General features: G+C 41.3%; 1 long non-coding RNA gene across 1 annotated transcript; it reads right to left on the minus strand.

The window, feature by feature from the left end:
• Positions 1–211: 211 nt before the first annotated feature.
• On the minus strand, positions 212–10795 carry LOC148224687 (uncharacterized). Its single transcript, XR_015801937.1, has 4 exons — positions 10422–10795; positions 10188–10274; positions 641–1439; positions 212–360 (listed from the first exon to the last, which is right to left on the minus strand). It is a non-coding gene; the product is annotated as an uncharacterized LOC148224687 (long non-coding RNA).
• Positions 10796–12062: the final 1267 nt, after the last annotated feature.

Consider the following 12062-nt stretch of genomic DNA (forward strand, 5'->3'; position numbering starts at 1 on the left):
CTAGGTTATTTCTGCCTATGAATTTTATTCTTTCTTTTCATTTAATTTTCATTTAATTCTTTCTATTGCTGCCTGTGTTTTTTCTGGATTTTTCTTGATATCCCAAAGCATTATTTACTTACTAGTGTGGAATATGAAGCATGATCCCAAAACAGAGTGAGTTGAGAGTGATCTCACACTTTCAGGAACAAGTGACCTTCCTTACCTTGAATTATTATCCCCAGAGCACAACAGCCTGTTGGCACCCAAACTTGAGGTGAATATACATGTTTTTATCTTTGAAAAAATGTTTGATCCCAACAGAAAGTAGTAACAGCAAACTAATGCATGTTTCCATGAAGGGGAACTGTTCTGAGGCATCTAGAAGAAAATAAATATTTTATAGTAATAAGAATTGCCATTTTCACATGGACCTGTTGCAGACTCTTAGCATTACACAGAATGTAGCAGATAATTATTAGCATCCAACTTATCAGATGGGAAAAGCACAGTAAAAAGAAATAATGAGATGAAGCCCAAAGCCGCATAATGAGAAATAAACATAAAGATAAACAGAAAAGAAGATTTCCTGATTTATGTTGGGATTTTTTTATTTTATTTTCTCCCACCTCTGCAGACTGGCACTGATTTTTTCTCTCACCTTAAGAGAAGGTGACTAAGGCCAGGTTCAGGCTGGAATCCACTGATGGAGTGGGGCAGAGAAGTCAGCTGAGCAAAGAAAGTGAACTTTCTTCATGTACCACAACTGGAGTAATGCAATTTACTATGCTGGAGCTGTATCAGATCAATGTGATGTCATTCATCTTCTACCCTGTGCACAGGTAATGCCTTTACCTCTTCACCTTCAACAGAAAGGCAAAAGTTTATTAAACTGAGATTAGATTTCATGGAGTTTTATTGCAAAACAAGTGTGTAAAAAATTATTTTAAGTGACCTAGATGATATTTTTTCATATCAGTGTTTAGCATTATCTGCTTCCATAGACGGTGTAGCTGTTAGTTCTGTAAGGATCCCTTAGGACAAACACTTGCAATATATTTTCTCTGCACCAAAGCCTACATAAATGTTAAATGAAGCCACTTTAAACAAATACAGGTAACAGAGGGAGAATAATCCTGTTAACAGAATCAGCATTGCAGTCACTAAGTCATAGTATTTTATTTATTTGTCATAATACCTATAACAAAAGTAACTAGATGCTATAAAATAATACTTACAGATACAGGAGTTGAAATGACACACCATAACCAACCCTTCATAAAAGATACTCTCATTCATAGCATCCAGGAAAAGAAAGAAAGACAAAAAGTAGAGCCTCTTTCCAATCCCAAGTAATATTTAGTCACATGCCTGGCTGATCACAGGACCTGTAGCACATGATGCTTTCAAAAACACTGCCTCCAAAAGAGCCTTAGATCACCAGGGTGTGGACCTTCAAGCTGTAAAGGAGATAGAGGAAAGAAACATCCTTTTTTTAAATGTGGCCTATTGTCAGCCATTGGATTGATCCAAGCCAGACAATGGAAGGGTGATAGAATGGGTAAAAGGAACAGGAATAAGGTTCTCAGCATGATAGACATCAAACATAGCAAGGTTAAGGGATCCAAAGGACTGTACCTTGTGCCATGTGAAAACCCAGAAATATATCAAAAGTAGGGAGCAGGAGTATCTATGCTGCATGTAGAGAGTTAAGTTGGGTATTTTTGAGAAGGCTGTCTGGTCAGAAATAGAGAAAGAAAAGCTGTCGATGCTGTAGCTGCTAGCTGTGAGGGAATAAAATAAGACCTCCTTGGCCAATATCAATCTATACTGGGGAAAAAAAAAGTGATTTTGCAGAGCTCTCAGCAGAAAAACAGCAAACACAACTACTGTCTGTTATTCTCAGCAAATCACTTGATTTTGCCTTCTCTCGCACTTGTGGTCCACCTCTCCCAAACTCAGCATCTGCAATTTCTTTAGCACTCAGAGCCTGAACAGACAGCAAGAGACAGTGCAGGGAGACAACAGAGTGACCAATGAAAAGAAAATCATCACACTCTTCTAAGCATCTCTTTCCTCCATGCCACATCTTTTTTTATCTTTTCTTTCCAAAGAGGGACATGGAAACAGCATAATGTAGAGGCACTCAGACGGCACTGCCAACACAGTGCTTAGGAAAACAGTCCCTCTCTGACTCTGATAATTTAGCTTTGTTTTAGTTTCAAGCTAATGAACATTTATGCTGTAGCCAATCTTCAATTTATACCCATATAGTCCAAAGCACAATTACATGCCAAGCAGAAAATGCAGCTTTGACTCATAATAATAAGATTGGCACTGTGTCTGGCAGCTTTTCACTCTTCCTTTTCATGCCTGCAGCCGTATCAGTTGGGCAAAGCTTTTGCCATATTTCCTAACAAAAGGTCAGGCTGGCATACAGAAGGGGAGGACTGGGGGCTATGCGATGTTGGAGTAGGACACCTGAGGTGCCCAGCATTCCCAGAATGAGATGTAGGAGATGCATTTTCTCACAGAGCTGTCTTTGTTAAAGAGAATAAGAATAAATGTTTTTGACTCTGTGTTTGCTAATCCAAATTGTTCTGTCATCATTCACAGAAGACTCTGGTTCACATGAGCCCACTATAAGTTAGTTCTTTACTAGTGCAGATCTAGTCCTAGGGTGCATTTGATAGTGCATTCTGATGGTGCCAAGTGTGCTCAGGACATTCTCAACTACTTTTGAATCAGTCTTTTCTATTCAAGACTGCCTGGCAGAGTTTTCTTTAGGAAAGTTGGTACTGTGCTTAATTTGAAAGTTAACAAGTGTCAGTAGTGTTCTTGGCTTTGCCGTTGACTTGCATGAGATACCAAAGCCATTGCTTAATCTCCTCCCTGCTTCATTTTCTTCATCATTAAAAAAAACGTCAAAAATAACCAATTCTCCCATTCAGCAAACTCTAGACTAGCCAATGTCTGTTGCAAATGTGCTTTTGACATTGCAGAGTGGAAGTTATTAGAACAGAGTTGAAGAAGATAAGTGTCCCATACCCATCCTTCGGAATCCTCTCACAGTTTCAGCTATACATACATTTATTTTCTGTCTATGTCTGGTACAGAGTCACTGCTGGAAAGCAATGCACTGAAAAAGCTCCTGGTGAAAAATTCTGTTGAGCATGTGTCTTGGTTTGAAAGACAGGTATGGTCTAAGGAAAGGCAGGAGCCCCTTTTCTGCGATGCAGAGTGCAACCCCCCTCCCTTTTAATTATTTTAGGTCCAATTCAGACACCTTCAGGCAGGAGATATGGGGATAAGAATAACAGTTCTTTACTGGTATCTAACAAAGCAGAAAAACAACAACAGCTATAAAAATTGGCAACAGAAACAGTCTAGCTCCGCTCCAGTCCCTTCTGGCCGCAGGCCGTCTCCCTGTGCTGTTACCGGTGCTGTGGGGGCAGGGCAGGTCCCGTGCAGTTGAAGAGGGCTGGGTGATGGCGGCCGCGGCCCAGGGGAGAGAGGGGATGGGGAAAGTGACTCCCCCCTCACGGTGTCGGTCGTGGTGCTCAGCAGAGTGTCCGGAGGTAGTAGGGTGAGCTGGGAGAGCAGCAGAGCAATGTCCAACGGCAGGGAGCGTGGATCTCAGTGCTGGGATGGCAGGGGAAGATGCCAGAGCAGAGCCCAGGTTGTCTTCCCACTCCACGAGCCAAGCGAGAGAGAGAGAGCCCAGCTCCAGACCCCCCCCCGTCCCACCTTTCCTTTTCCGGTTCCCCTCCCCCTCCCCCTCCAGCCACCCCCGTATGAGAGAACATTATCTGTCGTTTTAAGGTGTAGCCACAATTACTTAGCATAACAATGGGAGAAAATTCCACTGAAAGAAAAGGGCTTAATTCAACCTCCAACAGCATGATGACTCTCACTCTGTCCGGAAGGTGTCTATGAACAGACTTAGTCCTGTTTGGCATCTTCCTCCTTTTGGCATAATACCAGACCCTATTGCATTTTCACCTGCTGAGTGCGGTGGGGTACCAGCTTGTCCTTTGCGTAAATTCGTTTATTTCTTAATTTTTTCAACAATGGGAAAGAGTTCTACCTGGCCTCTTTGGGGGAAATATTATGCACAGTTGGTGGTGCCCAGAAGGGAGAAGCAGATGATGTTGAGATATTCATGGTGTCCAAAATAGAAAGCAATTTATATGGACAATTAAGAAGAGCCACACAGGACTTTGGAGGCTGGAAGCTACAAGTCTCTAAGCAGGCAATTTCTAGGACTTAAAAAAAAAAAATTAATTCACCTGAGGCCATGCAAGAGAAGAAAAGTTATATTGAGAGAACAATCCCCAAGTTCATTCACTAGGGCTTTCAGCTCTTGATTTGCAGTGGAAATGCAATATGGTGTCCTGTCATCAACAGAATTTAGAGGACAGAGAGAACAGGTATGAAATTGTCAGAAAGAGTAGAGGTGAACCAAGCTAGGGTCTTTAAAAAATACTAAAATAGGATCTCTGAAAATCTGTCTTGACTCTCACCTGTCATGATGCCTATCCTCCTCTGATTTTCTCTGCCCTAGCTCCTCCAGAATATTTTCTCTTCTCATTCATGACATCACACAGGAAAAAGACCTGATGAAGGGACAGAAATATGGTGGAATGGGTTATATGTCTGGCTTTTTTTTTTCTTGTCATTGCTTTTGTTCCTTTGTCGTTGGGCAGAGAGAGAATGTCAGAATTTTCTGTTCACCTGACATTTTTCCTGCTGCTTCATCACTTAAGAGAGTTTCAGTTTCAGGCAGAAAGGAGTTATAGCAATCTGCTTCAGAACAGGCCTAAGTTGTTTCCCTCTTGTCCAAGTAGTATGTATCTCACTCATTCTTACCTCAGTACTGTTTATGACACAACATATACAGATCTATAGCTAAAGTGGATGTCCGTGCAGTACAACATCTTTAATTTCTTGCTGTATGATGTATTTTGTCGATCTGAATAAGAACTTAGATCCTAACATATAATGCTGTAACTGAGGAAATTCTGTGAGATGTAGTTCATATAGCATTTGACTTTTTGGTCTCAAATGTGAAGAATGGGGACCTGAAGTTGTCTCTCTCTCTCATAAAATAAGCAGTTGATTAATACATATTCTGCATCAGAGCTCTTTCCTTTTCTGAGAAAATTTTCTAAACAGAAGTTTCATTGAAACCTGTTCATTACAAATAAAATAGCTAGTTTCTAATAACTCAAAACTTCTCATGGAATGTAATAGAAAGATTTCTGTGGAATCATTCAGAACCACTTCTACTGATAAGGTATTTAGCCAAGATAGCCAGCAGGTCCTGTGGATATGTCTTCACTGCTGCTTTGCAGAGAAAGCATTATAGAAGAAGGATTTATTCTCTGGAATAAAAGGCTAGCATAGAAAACAGAGTCCACAGGCATCATCAGATGCTCTGTATATCTAAGCCCATAGCTTCACCACCTTGGCAGGCATGTGAGAGGAATAAATATGATTTAGTCAGCAGAACTTCTTGACATAAGAACATCAAGCGGAAGATCCAGAGCTTTCTCTGTCTGATACCTGTCATTATCCAGGTGTTGGATAATGGGGGTTGATTCTTTCCCTTTTCTTTCTGTGGAATTTTTCCCATTGTTATGCTAAGTATTTGTGGCTACACCCTAGCTAGTAACAGTTTCTCTCCAAGGGGGTAGGGAGAGGGGGAACACCGGGAAGGGAGGTGTGGGCAGCTGCCTGCTCTGTCGCTCTCTCGCTCTCTCGCTCGCTCCTGGAGTCGGAGGAAGATGGCCGATGCTCCTACCTAGCATCCACCCCACCGTGCCAACGAGGGGAGTCACGTTCCCTGCTGTCAGACATCGCACTGCTGCCTTCCCGCTTCATCCTCCGGGCACTCTGCCAAGCACCACGACCGACACCGTGAGGGGGGAGTCGCTCCTCCATCCCTCTCACCCCTGGGCCGCTGCCGCCATCACCCAGCCCCTTTAGCTGAGCGGGACCTGCCCTGCCCCCAGCACGGGGAACTGAGCACAGGGAGAGGGAGCCTGCGGCCAAAAAGGACTGGAACTGAGTTATACTGTTCTGTTTTGTTGGCAATTTTTATAGCTGTTGTTGTTTCTTTTGTTTGCCTTGTTAGATATATTAGTAAAGAACTGTTTCCTATCCCTATATCTTTTTGCCTGAAAGCCTCTGATTCCAAAATTATAATAGTTGTAAGGGAGAGGGTTGCACTCTCCATCTCAGGGAAGGGGCTCCTGCCTTTTCTTAGCAGATACCTGTCTTTCAAACCAAGACACCAGGACACATGCACAAAGATTCCTGTTTCCCCACTTCTGAACTGCCCAGACAGATGTGAAGGCCAAAGGAATGATGTGGCAGTGCTGTGGCATGCCCCTACTTGGTGTGCATTAAAAGGCTTATTCCATAGGGATGAGAAAAAAAAGGGAAATTAAATTTATGCCTTTTTATTTCTAATGAATGTAAGGAGCTGTTTAGCTACAACAGAAATACTCTAGAGAAAGGGGCTGACAGGCAGAAGGAGGGAAGTAGGAACAGTAGAACAAGACAAGATCACCCAGGAGGGAATGGGTAAAGAAATCAAAAGTGGAAGGTCAGCAAAGCAGGAAAAAGAAAGGGGAACAAGTATAAAAGCACATGGAAATAACTGAAATAATTCAAAGGTAGTTGCAAAAATAAGGAGGAGAGAAAATATTCACTGAGCAGATATTGAACAGAAGGCAACTGTATGGGTTATCAGTTCCAGCCTCCAAATACTACAGACAACAATAGAAGATACTTTAATTGAAAAGCATCCATAACCTCTGCTTCAATCCCCATTCCCATTCTAAGTAAGAAAACACTGGAACCTCACAACACTTGATGCAAAAGAGAAAATTCTGAAGTGATTATAACATGTCCAGCCAAGACAATGGGAAGGATGAAAGGCTTTGGGAAGGACTCAGACTCCTGCAGTTGCAAGCAGGTTGGCATGTTCTGATTTTTCTTGAGAATGCATCATGCTCAACATGGCTATGGAAGGGGAAGACCAGGGGGCAGGCACTCTAAACAATGCTTACTCCTCAGTCCAGAAGAAAATCTTTCTCAATGCTTTTAATTCAAGACACATCAGTCAGGCAGTACCACTAGGAGAACCAGCATAACCCACTGACTATTCTGTCTTTAGCCTTGGATAATATCTTGTTTGGGTGATTTAATGCTTCAAAGGAAGATCAATTTGCCCTCTCCCCACTTATCATTCCTCCCATTGTTACATACACATCTGAGAGAATAAAGAACTGGGAAATGAAGGGACTTCCTTCTTTAACCCAGTAGTGGTCAGTGGGAGCTCTGAAGCATGAAATTAATTAATTAAAATATAAATGCAGTGTAATTCCTTCTATGAACTCAGCAAGCTCTACTTTTTAATTATTTAAGTTCCCTGCCCTTGTTATTCTGTATGGAAGACCAGAACTTTATTCCTTTGAAGTTTAGAAACCTTCTCCCGATTTTCCAGCTAATTTATCCTCATCTGATCTTTTAGTACTGTTTTACTTCAGCCGAAATAGTTCTCCATCCTGGTATTTACAATGAGTGCATTTATGAAGAAAAACTGTACTCTTTCTTATCTTTCTTTTGCAACTCTAACTGAGCCTCCCACACACACTTTCTAAAGGTCTGTCACTTCCCCTCACTATCCTCACAACTCTTTTCTATGCATCATGCTCCCTTTTTTGTCCAGAAGTGACCCAAATTGGCTACAATATTTTAAGTGAGGCCTCCTCAGTCCCTCATATCAGTGTACTACTAAAATACTTCCCTTTCTGAAAATATCCTTGCCGGATATATCTCAGAATCACATTAATCTTTTTCAAGGCAATGTCATATTCCAGCAAAAAGGCAAAGAAAATATGAAGGAGAAAAGGGAGATGATGAAAAGGAAAAATGAAAGCATCGCAAGGATCAACAGACAATTCTGGAGGGAGAAGAAAGAAACATAAACAATTGCCCTGTAAACTTAAAGATATAATTAGCTGTGTAGAAAAGGTAATCAAATGGAAATGGTAATGGTAATGGAAAGTCAGAAAGCTGCGGCAAGGCAGCTGTACAAAATCACAGCTCTCCAGCTTTGCACAACCTCTCAGCTTCATGCCAAGTCTCTGACACTGCTAATGTCAGCATTTTGGCAAAAGCAGGACTGAGAGCATCACACTGGCCAGGAGGGTCCTGAGTGCAAGGAAGGCAGGGTGGTTGGATCTGTCTTGTGAGTCCAGGACAGGCCCTCTGCAGCAGAACTCGTGGCTTGTCCCTCCAGGGTGCAGTGCTTTTAGTGCAGTAATTTAAGAATTAGCACTCCCTGCATGCTTGGGTGTGCATGTGTGTGTGTTGGATATGTATGTGTTTGACCTACAAAACCTACAGTGTCTTTTTTGAGTCCTAAAATTTTAAGTCTAATATTTTTAAATAAAAATATTTCACTGTCCCATAGACATGCAAATATTGTCCTTTAACCTGCTAAAGAATATAATAGAAGATCTTGGAGTGCTTTAAGAATAGTAATGAGATGTTCCAATAATCGTCAGGCAGTGTATGCTTATGTATTTTCTATATATTCCACAAAGAGATGAAGGAAGTCCTGCACTAAGTTGCCTCACTACTTTTTCTAGTGAAATGTGATTATGCTTTTTCTTTCAGTTGTTATGTTGAAGAAAAACTTCAACATTGAAGCATTTTGCAGAACTTTAAACAGAAGGTGGAGGAATAGATAAAGCTCTACATTTTGCTGCTACACAGTAAAGTTGATGGGTTTTGCCTTGTAAAAAGACAAATATATAAATAAACCCCAACAAATATTCTCATGAGTGGGTTGTAGAGCAGTACCTTTGTTTCTGCCAGTGTAGAAGGAAGTTTAATTTGCAGCAGGCATGTGACATGTCAATTCATTTCCATTGTATTGGCAAGAAGGAGCACACACAAGACAGATTTATCCAGCTATCTGATAGTCTAAGAGCCAAGAAGTCTACTTCCAGCTCTCTCCCCTCCTCTCTGCTTTCGTCCATACACACACATGCACACATAAAGGCAAATCTGCCACTCTTGAAAGCATAACACTGTGAAGTTCTGCAGCTTTATTGTGGGTGTTTATCATAAAGCATCCTTATCTGTTGTCTGCTTATAGAGAAGGCTTGAGCATGTTATTTCAGAGTAATAGCTGACAGTGAATTAAATTACATTAACCTTTAAAGCTGGCATTAATGGGTAACCATGTCAGGAGACTATATTACTGTACAATTTCTTATTCTTATGCTGACTCTGCGTCTAGAGATGGGTTGTTGGTTTTTTAGTTTTGGTTTTTTGGTTTTTCACTGTGAGTGCCAGCCTTACATCACAGACTTTGAGCTCTGAGCACAGCATTTGTGCTCTAGGAAAGCATTCAACTGGAAGAAATGTAGGACTGGCTTTTCCTCAGTGCTGATAGACAGCAGGAGAGAAGGAGGTTCTCATGGCAGACGCTGTACATCTCGTCCTTTGGAACAAGCAGCTGGTGAGTTGGTACATGCTCCATACATGGGTCTTATTGCAATAAGGTGAGTTCAGGGCTAGGCTTCACTCAGAGTCTAAAGCTGGCAGGGTAGCACTTGCTACTGGAAATACCAGTGAGAGATAAGCCCTCTCCTATAGCTTCAGAAGGTTGTCAGACAATCATCAGGATAGAGATATCTTAGAATTGAGATTTTTGGATGTGGCGCTAAAATGCATGATCTATACTGCATTCTATGTTGCTCTGATATGGAAGACTTCTGCAAGGTATTCCAAGTGTGCAAGCCCAATTTAACAGCCGCTTTCCATGAACAGGGACAGCTGGAGCTACTCCAGATCTATTATGGTGTAAATAGAACTGGAACATGGCCTACCATTTATCAGATATTCTCTTCTATGTATTAATTATACATGTAAAAGTCCTGTATTTAGGAATAATCGCAATAATTTATCACTTTCAGAGAACTGTAATTGCAAACACAACATAACCATTCATCAGCTGTTTCAGATGGAAAGGAGTAGGCTGAGAGAAGGCAGCAGCCTCTTTGATCACATTTTGATTGGGAAGTCTCTTCATTTCAGGTTTGGCTTGTGAACCCTCCTCCCCCTCATAACTCTTCAAGTCTTTCTTCGCAAGTTGTTTAATCAGAGAATATCTGTGCTTGACTCACCTCTCATCACAATCCCTCATTAGCTTTTGTAGGAGAGCTATCAGAAGAGTGCTGTGAAAGGACACAACGTCCCCAGCAGCCATATTTCTGAAAATACAAAATGGACAAAAAAATGCAGTGATCTACAAATTTTTCATAAATTGGGAGCCATCAGGTTTGGCATTTGGTAAGCCTATCTTACCAAAAAGACTTGTCTTTGGGAAAGGGGTAAAGGGCCAGAGTCAGTTTTAATACCTCTCACAATAAGTTCTGGTAAGAGCGACAGTCCTACACCGTAGACCTCTGCATAAGTTATATTCCTGGGGTGGTACAGTAGAGGTATGAGGCTTGGCTGCCAAGGAGATGAGTACAACAGGAGAGCCTAAATAGAAGAGAATATTATTTATTTTGGAGAGCTGTTGCAATAAAGGTGCATGTTAAATACAGAGCTGCTGAAGTTTCTTGCCAAAAGCTAACATTAATTGTTTAAATTAACACTGTAATTAACATGCAACTAAATCTTGATCTTGTCCTTTACTTGTTTCTTAAAAGAAATCCATAACTGATTGCGTCCCAAGCCTTCCCTGAGAGTACAGGTGCTGTGCTGCCCTTTAGAATGGAGCTGTGCAGCCTTTTCTCCCTGGCTGACCCATGATGTTGGGCACTGTCAGCTGGGGAGGCTTCCAGGCCTTCAGCTGCACCTCACTTTGTGCTTTCTCATGAATATTTGGCCACGGGGGCTGTGCTCAGTGGCATTTTTTTAGCCTTGTCCTCAGAGATGCCTGTCACAACCCCTATGTAGGTAATAATGCTCCTTCCTTCAAGTTGTAAGGATTTACCATCACAGTGCAATTCTGCGAGATGGGCATCAGCAAGCTGGGAGCTTGCACATCACTTAGGACTGATCAGGTCCTGTGAAGTTTTGGGCAGCTTCCTAGGTAGAGGAACACACACTACCAGGTTTGGTTTTGTCTGCAGGTATCAATAGATGGGCCTAAAGAAGCTGATGAAAAGCCCTTCTTTTCTATTTCTAACAGCAGAAGTTCATTCTGTTAGTTACAAAAGTGCCTGCTACAAGCCCTGCGGTGTCAGGCAAAATCATGTGCACATTTGCTTGTACACCAGTAAGGCCCTGATTTGAAGGGGAATGATTCTGAGCCTGCAGCTCTAGCAAGGGTTTTGAAACAGTGCCTTGCATTTGAAATTGTAATAAGGATGTGTCTCTCTCCCTCCAGAAAATAAAGGAAAAAATGACAATCATTGGTAGAAATGGTGTTGATTTTTCTTAATGATAGATGAAATTAATATTTCAATGCGAATGATGGATGCCACCAGTCAGAGTTCTTCTTGCTACAGCAGCCAGTGCCTCTTTATGTACCTGTCTCATCAAAGTGTCAGATATATTTAAAAAGAAAAAATAAAAAAAGAAATATGCTAAAATGAAAATGGAGAAGAAAAAGTAATTTCACACATTTAATGGCATAATGAAGTATTTTTAATGTAATTTTCTTTACTCTTCTGATTACATATTCACAAAGAGGATCTTCACTTCCATCTTTATTAGGCACTGTGTTTGTCATCATTATGGGTTAAGTATTTTCATAAACATTTGATGAAAATTAACCATTTAAAATAAAAAAATAACAGTTTATTCTCACTGCAATGACTACTGCATATGGAGATATTAATATTACAGCAAGTCATATAAAATTACACACAGCCCTGTCCCTGTGTGCCAGGGAGCAGTGCAGAGGCAGAGAGGGGAGAGACTCAACCTGGAGACATGCAGAGGGGCTCACAAAGCTGGATCCTAGCTAGACTTTTGATAGGAACTGACTGTGACCCCAAAAGACCATTGAATTGCCCCATAAGAGACTGGGTGGTCCTGGATCCTTT

Source organism: Sturnus vulgaris, chromosome 2 (assembly GCF_052056855.1).
Source record: "Sturnus vulgaris isolate bStuVul1 chromosome 2, bStuVul1.hap1, whole genome shotgun sequence".
NCBI classification, from domain to species: Eukaryota; Metazoa; Chordata; class Aves; order Passeriformes; family Sturnidae; genus Sturnus; species Sturnus vulgaris.